A 7979-nucleotide genomic window follows, 5' to 3' on the forward strand; every position below is an offset into this window, starting at 1 on the left:
GCGATCTGAATTTCTCCATAAGGTAGTACTGGTTTTGTTCCTTTTGGGCGTACTATAAATCCTTGATATCCCTTCGGGTTAATCGAGTATATTTTTTCTCAAGCTGTCTGGGTGTTGAACTTTAATCACTGTCATAACTGAGGCTACTCCCTTCACTCTATCTCTCGATAATCCTAACATGTCTATCTCTTGGGCTCCTTTTATTGTACGTACATTCCAAAAAAGATCCATCATTTGGTTCTATCCATCTAGTGTTGAAGTATTTTTCTAATGCCCTTATCTCTTTGTTTGCTCGGTGTGACTCAATCTTGAACCACATTAAAAACTACTACACTAGTTTATACAAAACAGAAGAAATAGAAGATAAATCAATTGATGATTATTTGCAAGAAATTGAATGCGAGGTGATATCGTCAGAACACAAAGACTTGTGTGACGAACTCACCTTGACGGAAGAAATTTTAAATACAATCAAGACGTTAACCAAAAGGAAATCCCCAGGTGGCGATGGACTTACCGCAGAATTCTATCAAAAATTCAGCAGTGAGTTGTCGCCCATTCTTGAATGGTTGTTCAACAACATTTTACTAAGAAATGAAACCATGACAAAAAGTATGAGGGAAGGAATAATCAAATTAAGATATAAAGGGAAGGGAGATAGAGAAGACCTAAAACATTGGAGACCCAACTCTCTCCTAAACACTGACCATAAAATACTAAGTAAACTACTAGCAGAAAGACTTAAGAAGGGGATGAACAAAATAATTAATAAAAATCAGTCTTGTGGACTGAAAGGTAGAGATATTCAAAACAATATTTTAAGTATAATAACAACTGTAGATTATTTAAAGGAATGTGGTCAAAAAGGTGCCATGGTACCTTTTGACCAGGTAAAAGCTTTCGACAGATTAGAGCATAACTACATACAAAAAGCGCTAGAAAAATTTGGTTTTGGAAACAATTTCCAAAAATGGACCAGAATCCTGTACAACAAAATAACTTCAAAGGTGCGGGTCAACGTAGCTAGTAGTGAGTAATTTGAAATCCAATGATCAGTGCGGCAAGGATGCCCACTATCTATGTTATTATATGTAATAGCAATAGAAATGCTAAGTATAAAAATAAGACTAAATACAAGAACGGAAGGCATAAAAGTTCCAAACATAAAAGAGGAAATAAAAATGTTACAACACGCCGATGATTGTACAAACTTCATAAAAGACCCTAATTGCTATAAATACTTGATACAGGAATTTGAAAAATTTGGAAAAGCCTCGGGGGTAAAAAATCAATCATGAAAAAACGAAAATACTAATAATAGGAAACTGGAGGGGAAATCACTCTGGATTACCCTCCTCCCATCAGATCAAGGAAAAAATCAAAGCACTAGGTATATATTTCGGAAAAGGAGAAGAGCAAGCAAACTGTAAGAAAATGAGAGAGAAAATAGACAAACATGTGAACATCTGGGCACTTACGCGACTCTGCCTCATGGAACGGGCCCAAGTGGCCAAAATATACATATATACAAATATTAATTACATACTAAAGTCAAACGACATTAATAATACAACATTGCAAAAAAAAAGATAAACCCATCATTAACTATATTTGGGATTTTAAAACACATTATGTAAAAAAAGAAACTTTATATACAAAGCAAGGGATAAAGGAGGAATAGCAATACCGAATCCAAAGTTAATTAAGCATGCTAATATTCTAAATAGATTTTAAAAAAATACAAACAGAGCCAGAATATCTGTGGGAAGGGATATATGTATATTGGTTTGTTTTTGTTTTTTAAATGAGAAACAGAAGAGACATCTATCAAAATAATAAACTTGTAGAAAAAACTAAGTACCTAGAATATTTAGATATATCAAAGAACTACTACATATGTATAGAGAGAATAAAGAGCTATGGGAACTAGATGATAAACTTACATACAAATGGATAAGGGAAATAACTTCAAAAAGTATAAAAATAAAGTAGAAGAAGATAAGCTATATATTAATTGGGAAAGAGCACTGGGTTAAACTAACCTCCCTTAAAATACAAAGCCTCTGCTTCAAATACATGCATGAAGCATGGTTGACGGGAGAGGTTGCAGTGCGACGGCATATGGTCCGAGTACCGCCAAATTGTCCACTGTGTAAAAAATAAAACTATTTTTAGCAAACATCATGTTATCACTCAGTGCGAGAAAAGAAAAGTCGAAAGACTAAGAGTTATAGAGAAAATTAGTAAGAACGACAGATATAGAAAAGAAAACTTACTATACTTAGATGGGAGGTTTGACAAAGAAACACTGTATCAAATAACTGACTATATTGTAGACACAATGAAAGCCTGTGGCCAGATCATAGTGATAGGGAAATAAAAAAAATATTCAAAAATATTAACAACATAAAAAATTCAATGTATTAATTTCAATCGCAATTTAAATCTCAAACATTTAACAAGTAAATATAAAAATCTCCCAGTCATATAACTTCCTAACACTAAATATTTGTAGAACTATCCCACACATAAATTATTATTATGACTCAAATCTTCGAGTCACATAACTCCTAAACCTAAAGATTTTTTCTCTCCATCATTCTCTGATTCTTAATGGGTATAGGAAATGAGAAAAACAGTGAGGGACAGAGATCCCTAATGGGGGAAGTACGAGATAATGAAGTCACGGGGCTACGTCACATGGCGATACGCGAAGTGAACAGGCCCGTGAAAGAGTTTTAGAAATATCCCCAGGTGGGAAACTCAGGCGTACAAAACAAAGAAATAACTACTCGTATATACTCTGGACCTAATTCACTCTGTCTCTGTTAAACAGCTCCAGTACTGTGTATCCATCCTCATTTAGCGGGAAATAAATATAAAAATTACCTTTTGTTTTTTTTGGAACAAAATCTAAAATAAATAAAGGCGGACTAACTCGAGCACGGAGAAATACAGTAAATAAAGGAAGTGTGGACCCCTGTTGGAGCCCAACCGACCTAATCATATTAATTTAAGAACGACACAGACCAACACACACACATACAACAATGGCTTCTTTTTTCTTTCAAAACCAATAGTTTCTTCGCCAAATTCCAAATATGAAATAAAGATAACCATTAATAAAATATAAGATTGTAAGACAACTGGGATAAAATTTGAAATAACCGGCTATCCCTACAAAGAAAACTATATATAGCACACATACATATAGCAATATACACATAGCTAACACGGGATATAGGTGACCTCTAGCCAAGGTCAACTAGAAAATCAGGAATGGGACTTCGAGAAAGGTGATAGAAACCAACTCAGAAGAACCACCCTGAAGAAAACACTAGGAAATCCAACAAATACCCCGTCAAAAATTATCTTATATATAGCAGGAGAGGAGGCGAACAGACCTTTTGCTCAAACGTAATTTTGAAAACTAAGACCTCATACAAAACAAATAAGGTCAATAACATTAAACCAAGCCTCTAACATACCGAGAGTTTCTTTCCAAGAGTCTCTCTTGGTTTATTTTTTTAAATTACTTTATCGTTGTCGTTTGCGTTTTTTAAAAAGTATATATGTGTTTTTGTTTATCCGCCTGACATCTCATTGAGGTCGCGCCTCCTCTGCTGCTGTAATTAGATCATTATTTTATATCAATATTGACCCCCGGGTACAGAATCTTATACAGCTAGATTAGCTAGAGAAAGATTAGAAGCAACTAAAACTTTTTTACCTGTTCGCGATGCTTTTAGACAAAAACTGCAGAAGGTACAGAAAAATTATCTAAACCTATTACAAAGGTTACTGAATGAGTTGCAGAAGCTACTGAAGGTCTTCGCCCAACGTTAGAGCAGACTGTCACAGATACTAGAAAAATAGCAGAAAGAACTAAGAAATCCAAAAAACAAACTTTTAAAAACACATCCAACTGATTTTTATTGAGGAATTTAAAAATATTAAAGAAAAAGATTTACTTCGTGTAATATTAAAGGATAATTTTAATAAATCTAAAATTTTAAAACCTGGTTATGATACTGTAAATGATGATAATTTCGTTAAGTAGGTATTTTACAACAAAAAACAAGCTAGAGATAATGATCTAAAGTATAAAAGTTTTATTTGTCAAATAAAAAGACTTTATAGTGAGGAACTGAAACAATCAGAACCACAACCTCCTGAGCAAGAACCTAGTTCTTACAGAAATATATTTAGAAAAGGAAGTCATGCATTACTTAATAATCTAGCATCATCAGCAGGTATTATTGCTGCCATTTTTGAGATAGAAAATAAACTAGTCAGGATTGAATTGACTTTAAACAAGAAATAATGAGACATAGGGAATATATAAAATAATAGCTAAAGAAGAAAATGTGACCGTTGAAGAAGCTAAACGGCGACAGAATGACCCTGTTGAAATTTACGAACATACGTCAGGAACTGCTGGAAGTGGTTTTTATTCAACTACGCCAGTAGGAGGTGGTCTTATTGCTTATCCTGACAGTGTTCTTACCGACGTTGATAGATTATAAGTTCTGATTGGAGGAAAATGCGCAGGAAATAATTCGCCGAAAATTATTAATGAAATATCTTTTATTTATCAAAGATTATTTACTGGCGGTATTATGGATTGCAACATTTATCGTTCTCTCATCGATGAAATTGCTGATGATTATCACAGCAACTGAAAAACAACTAATTAATCAACATGTAATTTAAAAAATGATTGTACACAATGCACAACGTAGACCCGTAATGGTCAGGGTAGTGAACTCACGATTACCAACTTACAAAGCGATTTATGGAGATGGACTTGGTGATGTTGTTCAAGGTCTATTTAGAAGGATAGCCCCAAAAGCAGTACCGATTGTAAAACAATTAGGGATGAAGGCTATTGAGGCTGTTTGTGATAAAGGCATTGGCGCTGTTGGTAATCTTGCCGGTAAAGAGTTCTCGACAATCAAGGATAGACTAGCACGGCTAATTAGATGAAAACCACAACCAGTAAAATTACCTAGTACTGAAGTTATGCCTTCAAATGTCAGTAAAATAATAAATCAAGTCGCAAGCCAGAAACTATCAGAGTTGGCTGGTGAAGCAGAAACAAATATAGCTTCAAGTTTGATAGCTAGAAGTGGTCTTTGTGTTAGACGATAACAATTATAATACAATGTTCAAACGTGCATCCGATCCAGCGTTCGATATAGACGCACCGGTTCTTGAAGATGAATCTATACGCGATTATCAATTTTATTCTTATGACGCACGACAATCAAATCAGCGTGGGCGAGTTGAATTACAAGTTCAAGATACAAGCAGATATTTCTTACCCGCTGAAGCATTTACTGAGGTAGAAGGTGAAATTATAAAAGCAGATAATACTCAATACGCAGCTGATGTTAGAGTTGGTTTTGTTAACAACGATATCATGGCGTTAATTGACAGTGCCACATATATAATCGATATTGAAATATTGAATCAATTCAGAAGGACGTTGACGTTGCCACGACGATAATAGGTCTAGCAAGATATTCAGATGATTATACAAGATCAGCCGGCCCGACAATGATGTTCGCCAAAGACGGTACTGACAGCCCTGACCACAGACCGCATAATATAAGACGACCAAGAAACGATACCGACACTGCTGATGATGCGGCGTGGCCGATGTCTCATGGTGCTAATACAGATTACAACTTAGAATTTTTTATCACAACGATCAATGCTGAAAGATATTCGTAGAAGATTTTCATGCGCAATTCTACTGTCACGAATCAAAATATGAATCAAAAGGAGCTTCGGTCGAAATTATTGATCATAATGCGCACGCGTGGACTAATACAATAACGATATTTCCACGAAATCGAACTGTTAAATTTTGTCAAGGAGATATATTTGATTTTATTAACGAAATAAGTAAAAACGATCCTGTATCAGTATGGTTATTTCAAAAGTTCTGATGATGGAAACTATGATCAGTTTGTACAACATAATGGCGTTATTTATCGCACAGAACCTCTCCACGAAGAAAAATATTGTGTTAAAATATACCAATGATGCTGAACAATTACTGAGTAATTGTTTTACGATTCCGTCAGCTGCGGCTCATTTTGCTAGTGAGAAAAATTCGTGGAAACCAATTCGGTTTGATTTTCTCAATGATATAATATCGAGTTGTGTCGAATATGGACACGGTGGATTGTGGAATAGTAAATACGATCACAGAGATGTTATCTCGGTTGATATGGTTGCATGTTATCCCGGAAGTTTTCTTGGTATGGGAGAGTGTTCTGAGCATTTTGAGCGATTTGGTCATCCCACACACGAAATGACCAGAGTATCGATAAACGGACCAATACCGGATTTTGACCTAACTGGATTCGCTTGTATCGAGTCATTCGAGTTTGCTAAAGGTTTTCATCCGATTTGTTATGCTTGGTTTGGCAAACAGTTTTCAGAAAAAATGTGGGTACCAATAGTTTTATTACGATATATGCTTGATGTAAAAATAATGATATTTCTGACAGTAAGTGAAACAATTATATCATATCGTCCGCAGAAAGAAGTTTGGTTACCACCAGAAAAGAAATCTTCTGATGATGAAAATCCTGATATAAACGATTATGAAATAAAATTGCAAAAGATCTTGGCAGAAAAATATTCGGTAAATTCACAGAAGGAGGATCATATGATCATAAATGACCTTATACAAGATTGATTATAGATGATGCTGATTTAGATTTTATAATTGCTGATACAACGAGAAAATTTATAAATCGTGAAATAGCTTTCTTGCCAAATGGAACTAAATTCGGTATAATTGTGAGTTTTATGGACTGTGAGTCACCACAATTTACTAATTTAAGATCTTCAATGCTCGCGTACGTTACGATAAATATATTATCGATGATAAACAGAGTTTCTAAGTTTGCTCTCAGAGTCGCTACGGATTCGTTTTATATCAGTAAAAAATATTCAGGATTGTTGGAAAAATTAAATATCGGCACTTATGCATCATGGGGCGAATGAAGAATAAAACAGGAACATATACTTGATTATTCTGAATCCGCAGATGTTTTGATTAAAGTTATTTATTGCAGAAAATATCAGACATTAAAGCTATCATCTGCACCGTTAGTGTATGATCCCGTAGCTAGATATAAAACAATTTATCTTAATGGACCTAGAGGTTCTGGTAAAACAACTCGTGTGATTGAACTATTTCGGAATTTTTATATGATCGTTTTAACCCTTACACGCAGACTTGCAAGAGAAATGAGAGGAAGAAATATTAGATCATGTACTTATCACAGCTTTTTTCGATGGAAAGGAGAAGCATGGACTCCTGATCGAATGGGTGAAAAATACACTCCAAAGATAATTGTTTGGGATGAAATATGTACACTGTCGTTAGAAACATTAAAAATATTTCTTGAATGGTTATTGACAAAAATTACTGTTGTAATAATGCGTGGCGATCATGGTCAACCACCACCTTTTGTTGGATTGTCTCCATATGAATGGTTAAAGAATTGTATTGATTATTATGAAGAAATAGCTGATGATCATAGATCTCTTGACCTAGAATTAAGAGAGTTTAAGAAATTAATCAGACTACAACCGAATAAAGTTCAGTGTGAAACAATGCGTGATATAATTTCAGAAACTCCTATTAGCAACTTTTGGAATTTATGAAGACCAAATGATTTGATAGTGGCAAGTAGAAAGATAGTTCGTGATACACTTATTTATGTTACATAAAGAAAAATTTTCAAATCTACCCGTACCATTATGTTATCAACTGATTGATACGCGCCGGCAGTATATCGACGATGATATACCAGGATCGTCAGAGAAATAAAATATTGTGCTAAATGATATTGTTTTAGTTCCTGTCAATGTTGCTGAGAGAGCGTTAACTATGGACAAAACTCATTGGACGCTAGGATACGCGATGACGATTCATTCATCTCAGCGGTTAATCA

This window comes from Sinohyriopsis cumingii, chromosome 16, assembly GCF_028554795.1.
Source record: "Sinohyriopsis cumingii isolate HCF-2022 chromosome 16, ASM2855479v2, whole genome shotgun sequence".
Taxonomy (NCBI): domain Eukaryota; kingdom Metazoa; phylum Mollusca; class Bivalvia; order Unionida; family Unionidae; genus Sinohyriopsis; species Sinohyriopsis cumingii.